This window comes from Paroedura picta, chromosome 11 (assembly GCF_049243985.1).
Source record: "Paroedura picta isolate Pp20150507F chromosome 11, Ppicta_v3.0, whole genome shotgun sequence".
Classification (NCBI taxonomy): Eukaryota; Metazoa; Chordata; class Lepidosauria; order Squamata; family Gekkonidae; genus Paroedura; species Paroedura picta.
In genome coordinates, this window is record NC_135379.1 from 5,032,375 (window position 1) to 5,052,682 (window position 20,308).

Consider the following 20,308-nt stretch of genomic DNA (forward strand, 5'->3'; position numbering starts at 1 on the left):
TTCTCCCTCGCTTAATTCATCTTTCCACAAATCATTAACGTTGCTGAAATAACTGGTCTCATTAGACGGCTTTTCTTCTCGCCCGAGCCTAGCGGCAGGATTTTAATAGGTGGGGGGCGAGGAATGTGACCGTAGGATTAGCTCAGAGAGGGGCTGCGGTTGGGGTTCCAGCGGAATGAAATCTCTTGGGGAGGGGGCAGAAGCAACACCGTCCCCTAAGACCCCAAACCTTCAAGGCAGACTTTCTCTCTTTTTCCTTTGCCATTGAGGAACCCCTGAAAGGTTCTTGGAGAACCCCCAGAAGTGGTGCGATCGTGCAGAATAGAGCTGGGAAGCAATGCTGTGGACACGCCCCCCCGGGACCCTCCCCTTCCCACCCCCTCCAGGCCCGTCTTTGGCCATTTTGGGACGGGTGGCAGGTTGACCTGACCATATATGGTCATATCACCGGACCTGTGTTAACAAATTAAAAAAATAAAAATTCATTGACTCCCACCCATTTGGAAAAACCTTCCAAGGCCATCAAGAACCCCCAGGCAAGATTTCATGAAACTCTAGGTGAGGAAGCCTGCTTTGGAGAAAGGCAGAGAAAACTCTCAGGCAGCCAAGTTGCAGAGCGGAGATGAATGAACAGGTATCAGGTCCACAAGGAGGGGGTTTAGACCCTTCGGACGCATGTGCCATGATCCTGACCCACATCAGCCCCCCCCCCCTCCCCATGCACCTGACTTTAAGCCCAGGGCTCCCAGCACATGTCTTTTGGCAGGACCGCGGTGGACTCAGAAATGGTGTAACATGTAGACAGGGCCTTCCACACTCATTCCAGTTGCATATCAGGCTGCCAGCTTGGGGGTTCCACCTTCCAAGGTGGCTGTTTTCTCCAGGTGAACTAATCTCTGTCTCCTGGAAATCTCTACCCACCACCTGGAGGCTGGCAACCGCAAGTCTTCACAGCCAAGGCCCACCAGCATTCTGCAAGCTTGGGTGAGTACAGAGTCGAGTTGCGAACCTCTGGGTGGTGGCAGGATGCCTCCTGGGATGAAGAAGAAGAAGAAGAGTTGGTTCTTATATGCCACTTTTCCCTACCCGAAGGAGGCTCAAAGCGGCTTACAGTCGCCTTCCCTTTCCTCTCCCCATGACAGACACCCTGTGGGATGGGTGAGGCTGAGAGAGCCCTGATATCACTGCTTGGTCAGAACAGTTTTATCAGTGCCGTGCTGAGCCCAAGGTCACCCAGCTGGCTGCATGTGGGGGAGCGCAGAATTGAACCCGGCTCACCAGATTAGAAGTCCGCACTCCTAACCACTACACCAAACTGGCTCTCAAACTGGATGACAACATATCTCCATTGATAGAGGTCACTTCCCCTGGAGAAAATGGCCAACTTGAAAAGTGGACCCTGTATCATTGGACTCTGCCCCCCGTTGAAATCCTGACCTCCCCCCAACCCTCTGCCATTTCAGACTCTGCTCCCAGAATCCCCAGCTCAAAACTTGTGCCTTTAACCACCTCGTCCCTCTCCCCTGTCTTATTGGATCTTTCCCTAGCGAGGAGTTTGCCCGGCCTTTCTAGGCCAAGCGGAAAAGGCCGTTCCCCTGCCTGCCACGCGGCCCGGATTCTGACACGAGCCACGTCGATGGGAAGCCTCAGTTTCCACCGCTCCATTAATGCAAACAGCTCCTTCTGCATCTCAGCAGCAGGAACAAGAGCGAGGCTTTTACTTATTGGCTCCCTTGTGTGATATAAACTATCATTACGAGATGCATTTTCTTTTCCATTATGCCATCGGGAGGGGGGGGGAAATATAAAGTAACGCAAACCTTCCACCTTGCGATCTAAATATACATTTCCTCCTGGAGTATCCTATTTGGTGGAGAACATGGTAGAAACCTAATCTCCTTTTAATCGATGAAACACCAAATGATGTTTCTATTTAATGCAAACTTTGCTCCTTGCCATGTAATGAACCTGTTTCTATTAAGGATGCAGCCATTAACGGGATAAATAATGTGTTCCTGGACACGGCCAGCCTCAGCTCACTCCTTTTCCTTCTGCTGTTCAGTTTGCGGGCTCTCTCCTCCGGGGTCTGGGAGGCAGCAATTGCGTTGCCCACCGATTGGCCGTTTCCTGCTGCTGATTTTTCTTTTAAGTGCATTGCTAAATTATGCTTGTCGAGTGACAGATCTGGAGTTTGGCCAATGCCTCGCTGCCACGTGCTGGTCAGGTCCGGTGCAGTTTGTAACCTCACAGGGCTAGAAAGTGAAAGGGTGGGGGGGACGGTACTGGTTTAGGGAGGCCCATTTTGTGAGTGAGACCATGAATGGATGGAAAGGGGTGCTTTTTCACCCATATCGCTTGGTCAGCTTGTCTTTTTTTTTTAAAGTCAGGCAGCCAACATCCAGGTGGCACCTGGAGATTTCATGTTATTTGTTGGGACCTGGGGGTCCTCTGGAATTACTGAGATCACCACCAGAAAACCAGACTGATCTCCAAGATTAGTTCCCCCGGAGAACAGGGCTGCATTGAAGGAGAGATTCTACGGCAGGCTTTCTCAACCACTGGCCATTTTGTGAAACCCTGGAGTTTCTTGACCACCCTGGTTAGGGTTTCACTGGAGACCTTTCTCTTGTTTTGTCCCAGATGCATGCTGGAAAGCGCATACTGCCACTGTGTTCCCCCTCCTCCCTGCCCATGCTTGTTCTTCCAGAGTCGCTCTATCACGGCCGCAACAACACCCCCAAACAGTCTGGGCAACAAAGAGAATTCATGATCATCTCTTTCTCCTGACAACCCTTGTCATCCCTGTTGCATAAATAAGGAAGCAATGGTGGTACTGCAAACCAGGGTCACGGGACCAGGAAAGGAAAATGAGGACATGTAAACAGAATTTGCAGTAGGGAATGGAGATCTAACTCCCCCACGCCCACATGCGCCCACAAAAGCCCAGGAAGGGCGAGTTATTAGAGGAGGAAAAAAGGAAGGAAGCCACCCTTCTGATCTGTAATCTGACTTGCTCCGGAGTCCCCTTCTGAGAATGTATAGGTGCTGTTTCAGTGTTAATAATAGATAGCCCTTTGGGGCAATAAAGCATGTAAATTGGGCTGCCAGGTCTTTTGGAGGCGAGATATTTCCCTGCTCAAAAGTCATAAATATCAGTATGTAGATGCTCTGTTCACGCCGAGGGGCTGTCTTCTCCTCAGCTAATTCCCACAGAAGTGCCTCTTATCCGGAAACAGGATTTCTTCATATGCCATCTATCACTTCTGGTGTGTGTGTGTGTTTTTTTAACAGGACTGTGGAGACATACTGTTACTTGACTAAATTAAGGGTAAAGCTGAAGTGAGCTGTTTGTACTTTGGACCATGTTTGTACATGGATGCTTTCTCTCTATTTTGCTGCGTTTGAGCACTGCCGATGGATAGAATCAATGATCCCCCACATCTGGTTTGGGACCGGGAAAAGAACATAGTCAGGAGGCCTGGGAACAGCCCGGAACAGCCCATGTCTTCAAGACCAAGGCAAGTACTGCCTGGGAGGAGCTGTGGGGACTGAGATCTTGAGCAGTCATGGATGAATGGTAGTCAATGGTTATTGTGGGAAGAATATCTGATTTGGGATTAGACAGTTTAATCGATTTCAGTGAGAAAATTAAACATGTGAAATCAATGGGATTTGAAAGTGTACAGTTGTGTCTGGGCTTGGCTCAGTTGGAAAAGAAAGTTTACAGATGGATGGATGGGTGGATGGACAAAGAAAGCGGGTGCATGGACAGATAAAGCGGATGGATGGATGGACAGACAGAGAAAGTGGATGGATAGATGGATGAATAGACATAGAAAATGGATTGATGGACAGAGAAACTGAATGGACAGGTGGATGTATAGACGGACGGACAGAGACCAAGAAAATGGATGGATTGCTAGACTGACAGAAAAAGTGAATGGATGGATGGATGGATGGACAGAGAGCTGGACAAAGACAGGCAGGTAGACTTTGCTACAGCAACACCCCAGACACATCCCCAAGTTAAAAGAACGCCATCGTCATAACATCTATAAAAATCAGAATATGATCCAGCCACAGTGAAACATCTTGAAGTACCCTTCAATTAAGCATATGATTAAACCACTCTCATTAAAATATATTGAATGTAAACTCCATCCCCAAATACAGGATTAAGCATACAAATCTTCACCAGTTATCTGAAATGATTGAAGAGGTTACTTGGTGAGCATTTCCAGGGGTTTTCTTCCAGAGCTGAGAAGTCACCACTGAGATGACACTGCTCAGGGATTTGTTCTATCTTAGCAGTACAACACTTGCCAGGCTTACACAACAGCCTCACACATTCTTTGAGTATGTGGGGAGGGAGAGGCAATGCAAGCATGCTGTCCATGCCCCCACCAACTACACTGGTTAGGAAACATCGCTTCTTGCACAGAGGGGGAAGTCACACAGCCCCCTCATCCATGCGGCTACCCTTCTCAATGATCAAGCAGTTGTGAAGAGGTGGAGGGCGGAGCCAGTGTGGCCGTACCAGCTCTCCCTCCCTGCAAATTCAGTGGAATCATAGAATCATAGAGTTGGAAGGGGCCATACAGGCCATCTAGTCATAGAATCATAGAATCATAGAGTTGGAAGGGGCCATACAGGCCATCTAGTCATAGAATCATAGAATCATAGAGTTGGAAGGGGCCATACAGGCCATCTAGTCCAACCCACGTGTGGACACGTGTGGCTGGCACATACACCAAGCTACCATTGCCGACTGATTTCAGAGAGAGGGAGGGAGAAAGAGAGAGAGATTGTGTGTCCGGCATGCGCTTCGTCTTCTTCAATGACGTCATTGCAACTCGCAAGGCCTTAAGTTTCTTCGGACCACGAGCAAAGTTTTGAACCGCCATGACAGCGAAAAAGAGACAGGGCTCAGGAGCACGGGAGCTAAGGCTAGCTCGTGACCCCTTTGAAACATCGCAAAGCGAATTTCAGCTGCCCCTTTGCTATAAACGTCTGACGGTCGCACATCCACCCGCCGCCAGACATTAGTCGTCCGCAGCCGGCCTCCCTCGGTCCTAGTCGCTGACCCATTACTGCATCCGAAACGGAGAGATTGGATTTGATCCTAGGAAAATCACATTACATGCCCCAAAGATCTCTTTTATTTCAAATTGAATGTGGCAGCTTCCTGAGGTACTTTTAATTTTAACCGCACACAAACACACACATGCAATCGTTCCAAAACGTAATGCAACAACACTCCTGTGTGTGTGTGTTTAAAAAAAAAAATCAATGACCTTTTTTGGAGAGGAAAGTAAGTTTAAAAAAAGTGGGGTTAAGAAAGGACTTTACTCGAGCAAGGAAGGGGGTTTGGGGTCATCTATTATTTCCTCACTCCTAACGAAATCCCCTATAATCATAGAGTTGGGACCTCCAGGGTGATTTAGTTCAACCCCCTGAAGAATGCAGGAAATCCACAGCTACCTGGCCTCCCACAGTGACCCATTTCCATGCCCAGATGATGCCCCCCCAACAGAAATCTCCAGAATCCAGGATAGCCTGGAGGAAATTCTCCTACCATCCTACAGTGGCAATCAGCAATTCCATGGGTATGCAAGGAAGTTGCCACAAGAGACAAACACTGGCCCATCCTTTCCTGCCCACCCGCTCCAAATAAAGTCCAAATGAATAAATAATTAGATAAATAAATAAAATGTTGCCCCCTGGCCCTGACTCTCTGAACGTGGAAGCTTCCTTTTGTCATCCTGGCTAGGAGCCAATGACAGACCTCTTCTCCATGAATTTGTCTAATCCCCTGTGGCCATCCCTTCACCCTGCGGCAATGGATTCCAAATTTTAATCACTCTCTGTGTGAAGATTTGCGCTGCAGTAGTTTTGGCCAAGCCAACATTGGAGGGGAAATAGGGAGTGAAGAAGAACAGGAGAAGGAGGAAAAATTTTTAAAATGGTTTGAGGTTATGCTTAATGTTGCATTTTGGTGCTGGAGAAGCTGAAGGCCCTTGTGGCCAAGGACCCTTCCCCGCTGGAAGAATGTTGGATGACAAAAATGCTACTCTAATTTCTGTTCATGTATCAACGCTTACCGGACACGTTGGCCTGCCCCTCTCTCTCCAGCCACGATGAAGACATTTTCTCCTCAAACTGCTATGCAGGCAAATCTAGAATCAAAGAAGTCCCTTCCCCGGGACACGATATATTGAGTTCACCAGGTCATGAGCACGTGAGAAATTAGAGATGACCCCCCCGAGCCAGAGAAGGCATGTGTATGCGCCCATGCACCCATGCACACATTGCTTGCATCCTGGATTTGCACCAGGAAAAGAAGAAAAGAGCAATCAAAGGAGAAAGGCCAGAAAGCAATCACACAACATGGGGGCATTCTCTGGAGTCCCTGATCGTATTGCTTGCACCCCTCTCGTGCTCCTTCCTTACAACAGCCTTGTCATGAGAGCTTTTGAGAGCCAGTCGGTTAAAGAGCAGCGGACTCTGTTCAGGAGAACCGGGTTTGATTCCCCCTTCCTCCTCCATGTGACGCCCACTGGGTGATCTTGAGTCAGTCTCACTTCTCTCAGAGCTTTCTCAGCCCCACCTCCCTCACAGGGTGTCTGTTGTGGGGAGAGGAAGGGTAGGCGAATGGAAGCCACTTTGAGACTCCTCCGGGCATTGAAAAGTGGGGTATAAAAATCAACTCTTCTTCTTCTTCTTCTAACTGCTGAGCTGGCGATAACAACCTGACCAGAAAGGACTTGGGATTTTATCAGCTGTACTCTTCTTAATTTACTACCAGGATTGTTTGGGGGAGAATAGCTCTGGGGATATGTTGCAAGCAGAGAATGACTAGTTTGAAGGTTTCCTCTCTATTTTGATCAAGGTGGCGGCAATATGCCTTATTCCTCTGCAAACATTCGGACTCAGATGAAGCAACTCCGAGATCTCCGTTTCTAATAATATCTGAGGATGGAAGCTTGGACTCCAGCTTGGTGTACTGGTTAAGATTGGCAGCCTGTCCTCTGGAGCGCTAGGTTTGATTCCCCACTCCTCCTCCACAGGCAGCCAGCTGGATGACCTTGGGCTATCTACAGTTCTCTCAGAGCTCTCTCAGATTCACATTTCTTTCAGAGCTCTCTTCGCCCCACCTTCCTTGTGAGGTATCTGTCATAGGAAAAGGAAGGGAACGTGATTGTCAGCTACTTTGAGACTCCTTCGGGTATTGAAAAGTGGGGTGTAAAAACCAACTTTTTTTCAAAGCTTATATATCGAAGCAGCTCTTGTTGGTCTCGAAGGTAATTCTGGACTTGACTCGAACTGAAGCTTGTGGTTTTCCTGCCCAAAATGAAGGTTTCCTGGCTGGAATCCATGACCAAAAGGAAGCTCTTCTGTTCCATCAACTGAAGGTCAGTTCTGGGCTCAGGCTGCTTAAGGAAAGGCCATTTTCGGCCTTGCCGGCTCTGTGCCCAACAAGTCCCTTAAGCCAGGGGTAGTCAACCTGTGGTCCTCCAGATGCCCATAGACTACAATTCCCATGAGCCCCTGCCAGCGTTCGCTGGCAGGGGCTCATGGGAATTGTAGTCCATGGACATCTGGAGGACCACAGGTTGGCTACCCCTGCCTTAAGCAGAATGATTTTACCCCCCCACCCCCACCCTCCGAAGGGAGTGTGACATCTCTTCTCCGGCTGTGACCTGTCATCTCACACCGATGCTTAATCAGACGGTGCTGAAAAGCAAACTGCAGAAATAAGTCTGTCTTGCTTTCCTGGCTTGGCACGGCGATAAAATATAATAAACAAACATGCAAAGCCATGAAGGGCCCGCCGAATGCCCCCCGGACATCATTACGAGGTTGTCGCTAGTTAGCGGGATATATGTATGAGGGGGAGAATCTGGAGTTTGAGGAGGAGATGCCATGGCATTTTTGTTTATGGACCTGAGAGTCCTTCTGAGGAGCCCCCTGTGCACAAATGCGCATTTGACAGAGGGTGACTGCAGCCTAGCAAACGTTAGTTCTGACTCAGTAGAGCTGAGCTGAATTTTCTCCAGGAAATATTGACAGTGGGGTGCAAGGCCAGAGGTTAAACCAGCCTTTCTCGACTTTTTTTTGCCATTGAGAAACACCTTTAGACTTCAAGAAACCTCAGAGGTGGCGCAATCATGCAGAATATGGCTGGGAAGCATCGCTGTGTCCACGCCCCCCTGGGCCCCTCCCCTCCCCTCCCCTTTCCCTCCAGGCCTCTCATTGGCCATTCTGGATATCGGTTGTAATTCCAGGAGATCTTTTTGTGGTTTGGAAGCTCAGACAGAACGCACTGCCCCCCAATACATCAATGCTGCCATGGAAGTTAACGTTTTAATAATACATCAAATTGGCTGCAATCCAGCCATGGTCAAGAAACACAGTGTACTGTCAATGACAGGAGGGGGGATTTGAAGCCCATGGCAAACTCTCATATTGGAATTAATGAAAGGTTGCCAAATCCAGGTTGGGAAATTTTTGGAGATTTGGGGAGGGGATGCTGGAGTCTGGAGATGGGCGGGACCTCAGTTGGGGATAATACATAATCCACCCTCCAAAGCAGCCGTTTCTTCTAGGGGAATAGATCTCTGTTCTCTAGAGCAGTGGTCCCCTACCTTTTTATCTCCAGGGACCGGTCAACGCTTGACAATTTTACCAAGGCCCGGGGGGGCGGGTAGTCTTTTGTCGAGGGACGTTGCTGCTGCCTAAGCCCCTGCTCCACTTGCTTTCCCACCAGCGCCCCTGATTTCCTGCTGTCCGCTGAGGGGCGCCAGCAGCCGAGGGGGAGCCCCAGCCATGGCGGCCGCCGGAGATCACCAAAGGTGAGCCAGCGGCAGAGTGGTAAGGCAGCCCCTCAGGCAGCAGCTGGAGGAGGACGAGCCGCGGCCCAGTACCGACTGATCTGGACCGGGGCTTGGGGACAGCTGGTGTAGAGAACAACTGAAATTCTTGGAGATCTCCAGGCCCCAAACTAGGAACCAAAGTGGTTGAGAAATCTAAAAATTATTATAATAAAAATATATTAAATGCACCTTTTATTGCACAGTGCTAAACAAGGCCAAATAAAAACAAGACATTAAAATATGCAAAAACACTCAAAGTAACACAGACCATGCCAAAAAATTTATGCTACAGCTACCAAAGCAACCTGATGCATTTCGAGCCCATTGGATTGTCATCTATGCAAATGCTGGCAGGGGCTCATGGGAATTGTAGTCCATGGACATCTGGAGGACCACCGGTTGACTACCCCTGATCTATGCAGATTAGCAGAACCACTGAGTGGGAACTGCGATTCAGAGATCGGGGACTCTTAATGGTATTGGCCAGTATGCAGGATCCATCCTTCTATTGGATCGTTAAAAGGGTCCAATTGGTTTGAACTTGGGGAACTCGCACTGAGCCAATCACAAGCTATGACAGAAACTTTACACTGTATCTAATATCAGATGGTGGCCTGCTGAGTTCACTTCAGTTGTGTGCCATCTAATAAAGAGCTGAACCCAGTATTCAATATGGATTTTCTTCAGAGGTCAATTATCAACCCTCACATACAAAATAGGATATCAATATACAACCCCCCCCCCTTTTTATACCCAGGGAGATTATTGTATAGGTCTGAACCACCACAAGGTGCCTACATTATTGATGTAAAGAATTCATGATCACCAGTTGGATTTTTCCAAAAGGCAGCATTCTGCAAACCTCTCCGGTGTAATGGCGAACGTGCATAAACGCAAATGATTTAAAAAATGACTATTTAAAAGGGTTAGCATGCTGACTTTGGTGAAAACCTGTACATGCATAATAGCCTCTGGACTGAAAGGAAATCACCTCTGTATGGCTGGGTGCATATCAAAGGAATAAGCTCCTCCTGGAGGGTTGGCAACAGAGTCTTGAGTTCTGGCATGTTCATCCTCATGACGTCCATCTCATCACCCAAGTCAGGTTTCTTCCAATACTTCACCAGTCATCTCCTGATGAAAGGAAGGAAAGAGGTTATTACTGAAGGATCTTTGGCCCAACAGAGAAGGAAAGCTATTTCCGTCCCAACCTATCCATTGCTGCACTGTCACCATTGGGTATGACACGTCCCTTCTGCAAGGATCCAATGGTGCTCGAAATGGGTCAGACACCTCATATTTGTAAGCGGGGCTTGTCTGGTTAATTAGGCATATGCAAATAAAGACGAAGCTCCATTTTTAGCCCTCCGCCCATTGTTAACATAGCCCGTCACGGCGGGGCCTGCCGCAGAGATCAAGAGAAGAGATCAAAATTCAAATAAAGAGCTTTTAATTATTTAACTCCTCTCCCGTCTTGTTTACCGGAGGTGACGAGTGATCAAAGGGTCCGTTTGGGTTGCCTCCGAATCCCTGCGTTCTGCGAGCAATCTAAGCCAGGCCTTTATTTTATTGTTTGCTTGCGTGAGATGGGTATCAACATCAGAAGCATTATTAATAAAGGCATGAATAAGAGAAGTGGGAGAAAAAGGGGATGGGAGCAGCTACTGCTTTATGAATTTCTTTGCTAATCATAGCACATAAATATTGCTTCTAAGGTCCCAGTGCCCCATGGCACCAGATAAGACTACAAGAATGATTTCAAAGCAGTGATTTGGCTGTGCTGTCCCATACCATCTTATTGAATGATGAAGCTGAAGTACGGATGCCAGCCTCCAGGGGGGACCTGGAATTACAACTCATCTCCAGTTTCTGGGAGAAAAGGTATATTTTGTTGTTGTTGTTGTTGCTTTCCAGAGTTTGCGTCTTCCCAATTTCTATCATTCACTATAATCTCATATTAAACTCTGTTTTCTTCTGAATACCAATATAGATTTATTGTGCATCAAATATGTAAGCTTTGCCATTGACCCAAATACCATCAGTTTATTTAACCAGTCTGTAATGTCTGGTGAGAATTCTTTTTTCCATCTCAATGCATAAAGGATTCTAGTAGCTGTGACCCTATATTTAACAAACTCATACATTTTAATATTATTTTGTACCACAAAGTTAACTTTCAATGTCCTTTGCAACTAATCAGAAGTCAATATCTAGTATTTCCTTGCCTTCTGGCAGGTTCAACACGTATGGTAAAATGTTGCCTTTATTTTCTGACATGTCCAACATTTTCCGTTCTAACTCTTAGTGATTCCTGTTATATCTTGAAGGGCAATAGCCCATCTAAAAATATTTTATACCAGTTTTCTTTTAGCAGTTGACAATAAGTACATTTCAACTCATTAACCCACAATCCCTATCATTGAACCATACTTATATTACCAACAATGTTTTGAGCCCAGAAAAAATAGATATTTGGGGGGTGGCCTTAATGTAGTTCCAAGCTCCAGGAAGTTGGTAAGTTTCTTTGGGACGGGGACGAGAGGAGCATGGAGGCCCAGGGGGGGAGAGTTGGAGGCCGCAGATTTCTGGGGGAGCCATAGCAAGACTCCGACTTCCGTAGTGTACATCCATTGTATAGCAAAGCTATGCCTACAGCTAATGATGTTTCCACATCAGGGGGTCTCTGCTATATCAATAAGCACCACGAGAATCAGAACAAATAGCCTTCTCCCTCCCCTGGCTGTACGAATGATTCATACCGCAGGAGTTCCGTACACCACGTTGTGCAAACTATGTTCACTTAGGCCAGCCACGGATGCATGATCTCACAACACGACTTAAAAAAAAGCTGAGGATCTATTTTCCCTCCTGCTCTCTGTTCAAAGATAACAAGCTTTTTAGAGCACATCTAACCTTTAAAAAATAAAAACATTTTTATTTAGGAAAAAGAAAGAAAGAAATACTACATAGTACACAGTACGGAACTGCTCTCTGAAGAAAAGATAAGCCTAAAGCTGACATTTGACAATATATATCTTGTTCTTTTGCATATGGAGAGCATGTAGCTTGATACTGCATCACGTCCTTTTTACCAGCGATGAGAGAGATCGAATCAGAAGAACCCAGCTGTGTGTTTCCCACCCCCCTTTTACACCCAAGGCTGAAGGTATTAATAAACCAGAGTAGTAGCTTGATCAGTTGGCCTCTCAGCCCTTGGAGGCTGCAGACTTTTAGTGCCTGGGTGTCAGAGGGAGGGGAAGATGGCGTCATTTCATTAAGTGATCTCTCCTCTGGCGTTCTGGAGCACGATTTGGCCTCTAACACGGGGACCCAGGAGACCTCCCTTAACGCAAAAGGTAAATGATTTGTGTTGGGATTTTCTGAGAAGGCAGTGGCCAAGCTCATTTTTCTCGGCTTGACCTCCACAAGAGTGAGATCCGCATCTCATAAAACGAAGTGAGACGGTTATTATTGTGGAGCCCTGAACTAGGCTGACCGGTTGCTGTATCCAATATAGCTGTCAGGGCTCAAGAGGATTGGAGCAACACACAGCGGCACAGGCTGGCCGACATGCCACCGTCAAGGCCTGGACGCCCCCGATGGCCACAGGATTGCGCTGGGAAACAAATAAAACCATCCAGGTTGGTTGGGTCCTTTATTGATTGTAAATCCTTCTGCTTCAGAAGCGTTCAGCTGACCTGAAGCTACAGTGGCCAAGCCTTAGGTGGGTACAGGAAATCCCCCAGAATTATTTATTTATTTGTTTTATTTGTTTTATTTGTTTTTAGATTTCTATACCGGCATTCTCCAAATGGTCCCGCGGCGGTTTCCAACCTCAGTAAATACAATAAAGCACATAAAACATCCCATAAAAACAATTACAAATTATCGCAGTTAGACAGGTGACAACTGATCTTTCCATACATCAATAATAATAATAATAATAATAATTTCATTTGTAACCCAACCTTCCCCAAAGGCTTAGGGTAGGTAAAAGCACATGTAATAACAATAAAATACCAATAATCATTATTTTGTTGTTGTTAGGTGCGAAGTCGTGTCCGACCCATCGCGACCCCATGGACAATGATCCTCCAGGTTTTCCTGTCCTCTACCATAATCATAATATTAAAACAAACATTACTATTTCCTAGTTAAAGCAACTCTTTTCATGGCTGCTTTTAATCCTCCAGTGAAGGCTTTCTCAACCAGGGCTTCGTGAAACCCTGGGGTTTCTTGATGGCCCTGGAAGGGTGCCCTGAAAGAGTAGAAGTTAATTAATTTTTAATTTTTTAAAATGTGTTAAATATTTATCAGGTCATAAAACAATATATGTTCATGTCAACCCAACCCCCTTCCCCAAATGGCCAATGAGGGGCCTGGAGGGGGTGGGAAGGAAAGGGGCCCAGGTGGGCATGTCCACAGCTCTGCTTCCCAACCATATTCTGCTTCTGGGGGTTCTTGAAGCCTGATTGATGTTTCAGGGGTTTCTCAAGGGTAAAAAAGTTGAGAAAGACTGCTGTAGTGGGAGAGCTGGTGAAGATCTCCGTTTCACAGTGTGGTGATAATTCGGCTGATGTTTTGAGCAGGGAGGGCAGCATTTCGATATTGGTTGTTTCTGGCCTCCACCGTTCGCCTGGTGGAACAGCTCTGCTTTGCAAGCCCTGCGGAACTGTCCTGCGGGGCCCAGAGCTCACCAAGAAGAAGGTTCCACCAGGCCAGAGTCAAGGCTTGTTTACTTATCTAAAACATTTATTCCACTTCTTCTGGAGAAAACTGCCTGATTTGGAAGGCGGACCGCATGGTATTATGCCCCACTGAATTCTCCCTAAATCCCACCCTCCCAGGCTTCACCTTCAAATCTCCATGTATTTATAAACCTGGACTTGGCAAATCAGCAGTCAAAGCCTTTAAAAATATATTTTAAGACCTAAAAGGTGCACTCCTTAATAGGATTTGCTAGTAATCTGTTTAACCTGTTCATAGAATCCTAGAGTTGGAAGGGACCTCCTGGGTCATCTAGTCCAGCCCCCTGCACTGTGCAGGACACTCACAACCCTATCTCTCATCCATTGTAACCTGCCACCCTCTGTTGATGGTTGTAGGTTGAATTGTGGGTTGAATTGTGAGTTGTGGGTTGAATTCCCCCCCCCCCCAAATTTGGGGATGGAGCCCGGAGTGGGCGGCTACAGTCCACCCTCCAAGAGTCATTTTCTCCAAGGGAACTGGTCTCTTTCGTCTGGAGATGAGCTGTTACTGTACAATACATTCTTGCTTGTAGTCCTACCTGGAGGCTGGCATCCCTAACCTGGCAATTCTTGGGTTAGTTCATTGGTGAGGTGGTCAGCGAGGTATAGCAAAATACACCCTTCTAGCTTCCCCTGTCCCAACTCCTGCTGTAGAATAGTGATCCTTTCCCTCCAAGTATCTAGATGTTGACCTTCCTTGTTTTAGTTGCTTTGTTGGCGGGAATTGGTTTTACAAGTGGTATTGTGCATTTAGGACTGTGGGGAGTTACAGAAGGTCATGTCTCTAATGATAGCTGCATTTGGTTGTAAGATTATGCTTATTAACCTGTCTTTTCGAGGTCACAGCTCAGAAATGGTGCGTGTGTGTGTGTGTGTGTCTGTGCATGTGTGGAGAGTGTCAAGTTACATCTGATTTGTGGTAACCCAGGCAGGGTCATCCACTGCCTTTTGGTATTCTCGTATCCAAATACCAACCAGGGTTGACCCTGCTTAGCTTCTGAGATCTGATGAGATCAGAGTAGCTTGAATTTCTCGATACCCAACAAACCACAGTTTCCTTTCTTTCTTAAAAATCAAGTTCTCAAATCAGAACCACATTATTATTATTATTATTATTATTATTATTATTATTATTATTATTATTATTATGATTATGATTATGATTATGATTATGATTATGATTATGATTATGATTATGATGATGATGATGATGATGATGATGATGATGATGATGATGATGATGATGATGATGATGATGATGATGATGATGATGATTATATTTATATTTATACCTGGTAATATATTTATATGCTGGTAATTCCCGCAGGGCCCTCAGCTCTTCCGGGAGCTCATTCCACCAGGTTGGGGCCAGGACCAAAAAGGCCCTGGCCCTAGTCGAGGCCAGGCGGGCTTCCTTGGGGCCAGGAACGACCAGTAGGTTAGCCCCCGCAGAGCGTAAAGCCCTGCGGGGGATATAGGGCAAAAGGCGGTCCCTCATATATGCTGGGCCTAGACCACGGATGGCCTTGAAGGTCAAAACCAAAACCTTGAACCTGATCCGGAAGGCAACCGGTAACCAATGCAGCTGCCTCAGAACTGGCTGGATGTGAGCCCTCCATGGTGTAGCTGTGAGGACTCTAGCAGCCGCATTTTGGACGAGTTGCAGTTTCCGGATCAAGCCCAGAGGCAGGCCGGTGTAGAGCGAGTTACAGAAATCTAGTCTAGAGGTGACCGTCGCATGGATCACTGTGGCCAGGTGTTCAGAGGACAAATAGGGCGCTAGTAGCCGAGCCTGGCGAAGATGGAAAAATGCCCGGCTAGCTACCTGTTTAACCTGTGCCTCGAGTGTTAGTGAGGCATCGATGGTCACCCCTAAATTCTTAAAACTTAACTGCCTGCTGTCTACTCCCCACCACTTTTCCCAAGGAGAAGAAAACTGGGCTCCTCCCCATGAAAGCAGAAAGTTTAAATGGCTTGGAGCTGTTTAACCTGCTGTTTCATGCTCATCACAAATTGTCAGAACTGGAATTTTGTGGCCGCTCTTCAGTTTGCAAACTTGTTTCTGAACCATGAACTGGCCAAAATTCATCATGAACTTATGCTTGTGAGCCGTTTCGTGTCGATCCCTACAAGAGAACACATACGCCAGAGGATGCTCAAAACTCATTCCTGTTAAAAATAATACTTAGTGATGGGTTAAAGCAGCATGTAATCAGCAACTGCTGTTTATCAATTTATACATTACTTTATACCCAAGGTGGAAGCGGTTTTTTCAATGCCCACAATAAAATTATCCTGTATGACTCCCCCACATGCACATCAATTCCATATATACAGTCCTCCGAGTCATGAAATAAAATTGCTAAAAGGAAATAAATGTGATAATATCCCTTTTCTCATCAAAAGACTATACCTGTTCCCCCTTTCCCCTGCATGAACCCTGCTTGTATTCTCCCGCAATGTATCCCCCACCCAAAAAAAAAGAGCACCTCGAGTGAGATTTTGGCAATGCGCAGCTTTATTTACCTTTGATTAATTAATTAACCAATTAAAAGGCAAATGATTAATTCGCTAACATTCTTGGCTCGCTGGAGAGCTCTGCCGGTAACAGCGCTTCCCAAAGGGGAAGATCACATAATTGTGCTATCCCCCCCACCTCCATGTCTTTCCACCGGATCTGCCTGCCACAGGGAGAAGCTGTGGGAGGCAGGAAGAAAGTCACACAGCGTATTCCCTCCATGATCCATTCGGCTTCCCTTTGAAAACAATCGGCGTCTCACAGTAACAATTAATTAGTTAATGTTTGCACGGCATTTGGAAGGTGCGAAGTGCTCAAGAGAGATTGCAAAGCATTTTTAAATTAATTATTATTTGCGGTTGGGAAGGACGCCAAGACAATAAACACCAATAAGCGCGTTAAGGAAGAATCCCTTTTACTATGCCAGTTAATAGCTTATGAATTAATCCTGGCTAATGAGAGAGAGAGAGAGAGAGAGAGAGAGAGAGAGAGAGAGAGAGAGGAAAGTAGATCACGCAGTCAAAATTTTCCCTCTTCTTTTTTAAAAAGAGAGAGAAAGATGAACACTGGATGGTAAACTTCAGAAGGGCCAAACTTTGACATTTGTAGGGCTGGTGCCAGCATAGCCCAAATGTCCAACCTGGGGGGTTCATCATCATTCATTTAAAATATTTACCTCCTGTTTGTCTCTTGGTCAACAACATGCCAAGTGAATGAGGGAAACCCGCTATGTTGCAAAGTTACAATACAAGTAACGAAGACAACCAAGGGGTGGCCCATTTGCACAGTCACGACAACTGGCCTTCCTTCATAAGCTATCCAAAGCACTGGAAGTCATGCTTTGCAGAAGAGTATGAAATCTATGTAAAAGTGGAGACTCTCTGTGTAAACTCCTCATAGGGTTGGCCGTTCCGGGTTGGGAAATAGCTGGAGGTTTTGGGGGTGGGGCTTGGGGCGGGGCTTGGGGGCAGGGCTTAGGCGGGGCTTGGGAAGGGGTGGGACTTCATCTGGGGATAATATCCAGTCCACATTCCAAAGCGGCCATTTTCTCCGGGTGAACTGGTCTTTGTCGCCTGTAGATCAGTTGTAATGGCGAGAGATCCCCAGGCACCCCCTGGAGGTTGGCAAGCCTAATGCTCCACAAAACAGTAGCCGCCACCCCTGAAACATATTAATTTCATTTCTACCTCACCGTTGCTCTAATGGGGATCCAGAGGAGGTTTCATTGTTCTCTCCTCTCTCTATCCTCACGAGAACTCTGTGAGGTCGGTGAGGCTGAGAGCCTGTGACTTGCCCAAGGTTACCCACTGAGGAAGAAGAAGTAGAAGAGTTGGCTGTTATATCCCACTTCTCCCTGCCCAAAGGAGTCTCAAAGCAGCTTACAGTCTCCGGGCCACCAGACCTGTGACAATTCCAAGGTCATCCAGCCAGCTGCATGTGGAGGAGTGGGGACAGCTTCCATGGCAGAATGGGGATTCGAACCTGTCTGTCATAGATTCTAGTCTGACACTACAGCACACTGGCTCTCCTAAAGCACAGTCATCCACAGAGAAGCTGTTCTTGATAGCCCGAGGGCTTGCGTCCTGAAAAGGACAGAGTGCACGCAGAACAGGACAGTTAAACTGCTAAGACTCTCTCTCTCCCTCCTCTCTTTCTATACGAAGTTATTTCTCTTCACCATGATGATGATGTCATCCGTTCAGTCATGTCCGACCCTTGGCAATTCTATAGGAAAGTCTTCGCCATGCGCCCCTGTCTCTGACTGCTTCTTTTAGTTGGTTCATGGTCATCCCTGTGTCGGCTTTGATCGTGTCAAGCCAGTGGATCCTTTGGTGACCACGTTTCCTTTTGCCGCTGACCATGCTGAACATTAATGATATATCTAATGACTTTGATCGCATGATGTGTCCAAAGTAAGTGAGCTTCAGCAGTAATATCTTGCCTACTAATGACCTAGTTGGTTTGCTCCTCTCTCAAACTGTCTTGTTGGTAACTTTGGCTGTCCGTGGTATTCGCAGCATAAATAAAACTATTTTATTCTTTTAAGCAGCCTGGTGCTCCGCCCCTTCACGTATAGAATCATAGAATCATAGAGTTGGAAGGGGCCATACAGGCCATCTAGTCCAACCCCCTGCTCAACCCAGGATCAGCCCTAAACGCAGTTAGACTTTACCAACAATTAAAAATGGCAGAAGTACAATTGATAATTTCCCTAGCAGAAAGGAATTCCTCATGAAAAAAAAATACAGGTGCAAATGTCTAACACAGGGGTAGTCAAACTGCGGCCCTCCAGATGTCCATGGACTACAATTCCCTGCCAGTGAATGCTGGCAGGGGCTCCTGGGAATTGTAGTCCATGGACATCTGGAGGGCCGCAGTTTGACTACCCCTGGTCTAACAGAAGGCTTTAAAAATGCATTGCATGGCATAAGAAATTCTGATCTGTTTGATTCTCCAAATTTGGAGGACTTGTCCTGCAATGTTGTGATTTTATTGTGGTTTTATTATCTTGTTGCCAACCGCTGCCAGCTGGCTGCAGGTCAGTAAGTCTAATAATAAATAAATAAGTAATGAATCTCACACAAGGTCCCTCCAGTCAATGGATTTAAACGGGAATAACTCCGCACAGTTATTCCCCTCGGTGGCTTCTCAAGGGACCATCCCTTGCAGAATGCGCTAGTTCCACGGGGCTCCTCTTCCTCCGAAAAGCAGGTTTGCTGGGGGCGTGGGCTTGTTTTCCTCCCCGAGGTCTTAATGCAATCAGCTTATCTGCGAAGCCAGTCTTTGGAGACAATCTTTGGTCTAGTTTAGCACATGGGGGCCTCCTTAATCTAATACAGCCCGGGAGCAGCAAAATAGGCAAGGACAGATGTTCAAATACTTTCACCTTGGCAACAGAGAGCCACAGCATGCCAGAGAGGTCAAAGGGCCAAAGGTCGGAGAGGGAAGAAAGACCCTTTAAGCAACACGCAATTGCTTCAGGATGGCGGGGGGGGGGGCAAGGCTGAGGGGGGGGGAAACGGCCACAATAATGAAGTCGAAGACCTTCTGCGCTGGCTGGAAAGCGCTTAAGCCTGGAACAATCATATTTAGATCTGTCACAATAACGCCATGCATTTGGGAGTGATTGATTCTTGGCACCAGGTGCCGGGTTCATTTTGGGCTCGTCCCTCCCGCCCTTTCCCCTCTCCGTGCTGCAAATTGCAAAGTGCCACGCTCGGCCCTGGCGGGGAAGAGATCATTTCCCTTCGTTCTCCTTAAGGCAAGGAAGGGCCCCCGTATCGCTTGCTGGGGGTTGGGGGAGGAGAAGGGGGTTCATAACATTGCCGGGGAGGGACCCCCACTGCTTCCCTGTGCAGCCCCACTTTGACGGATCGAGCAAACACGTTATTTGGGTGACAGGCAATTTTCATCCTGATTAATTCCAGAAGCGTGGAACAATGGGCTTCTTGGGCTACTGAATAATGCATGCTCGACAATGCAAATAGCCATCAGTGGGGTTCCTGGCTCTCGTGACAGATATTCACACTCCAGGGCTATTTTAAGAAGTCGTCACGGGCAAAATTATTTGCGTTCCCCCGCCCCCCCAACTCCAGCACCCGTTGAACAAACATGTCAAGAGCAGGGAGTGCCGACAGAACGGGGGTCATGGGGGGAGCCAACGTTGTTGACTAGGGTTTTCATGACACTATTGTGATACCCCGAACAGAGGTGTGGGTTTGTCTCCACCAGTGTACCCGAGACCAACAGGCCCTGATGGCCCAGACTGATGAACTGCTTCTCTTTCAATGGACTCTTTGGGTCAGGGCCTGGAAACTTCAGAGCTTGTTAAGGTCTTGGGGTTCATAATGGGGGCAGGTCAAGATGGGCAGCCGTATGAATCTGTCTGCAGCAGTAAGAAAGTGCCAGACTCCAGGAGCACCTTCAAACAGCCCTCTTCAACCTTTTGACCATGGAGGTATTGCTGAAATATTTTCAGGCTTCATGGTACCAGGAAGTGACGTCAGCTGGCTACGCCATCTGCCACGCCCCCGGAAGTGGCAAAGGTTTAAATGGTTGGGGCCCCTCCCCTTCCCACCACCTCCAGGTCCATCATTGGCCACTTGGGGAGGGGGCAGGTCAACCTGCCCAAATAAGGGCAGATTTTCTTTTTTTAATGAAAAAACCCT

At 47.1% G+C, this 20,308-nt stretch overlaps 1 long non-coding RNA gene across 2 annotated transcripts in view; it reads left to right on the plus strand.

The window, feature by feature from the left end:
- Positions 1-20,308, plus strand: part of LOC143820818 (uncharacterized) — a 38,573-nt gene that overhangs the window by 12,454 nt on the left and 5,811 nt on the right. The window lies entirely within an intron of this gene.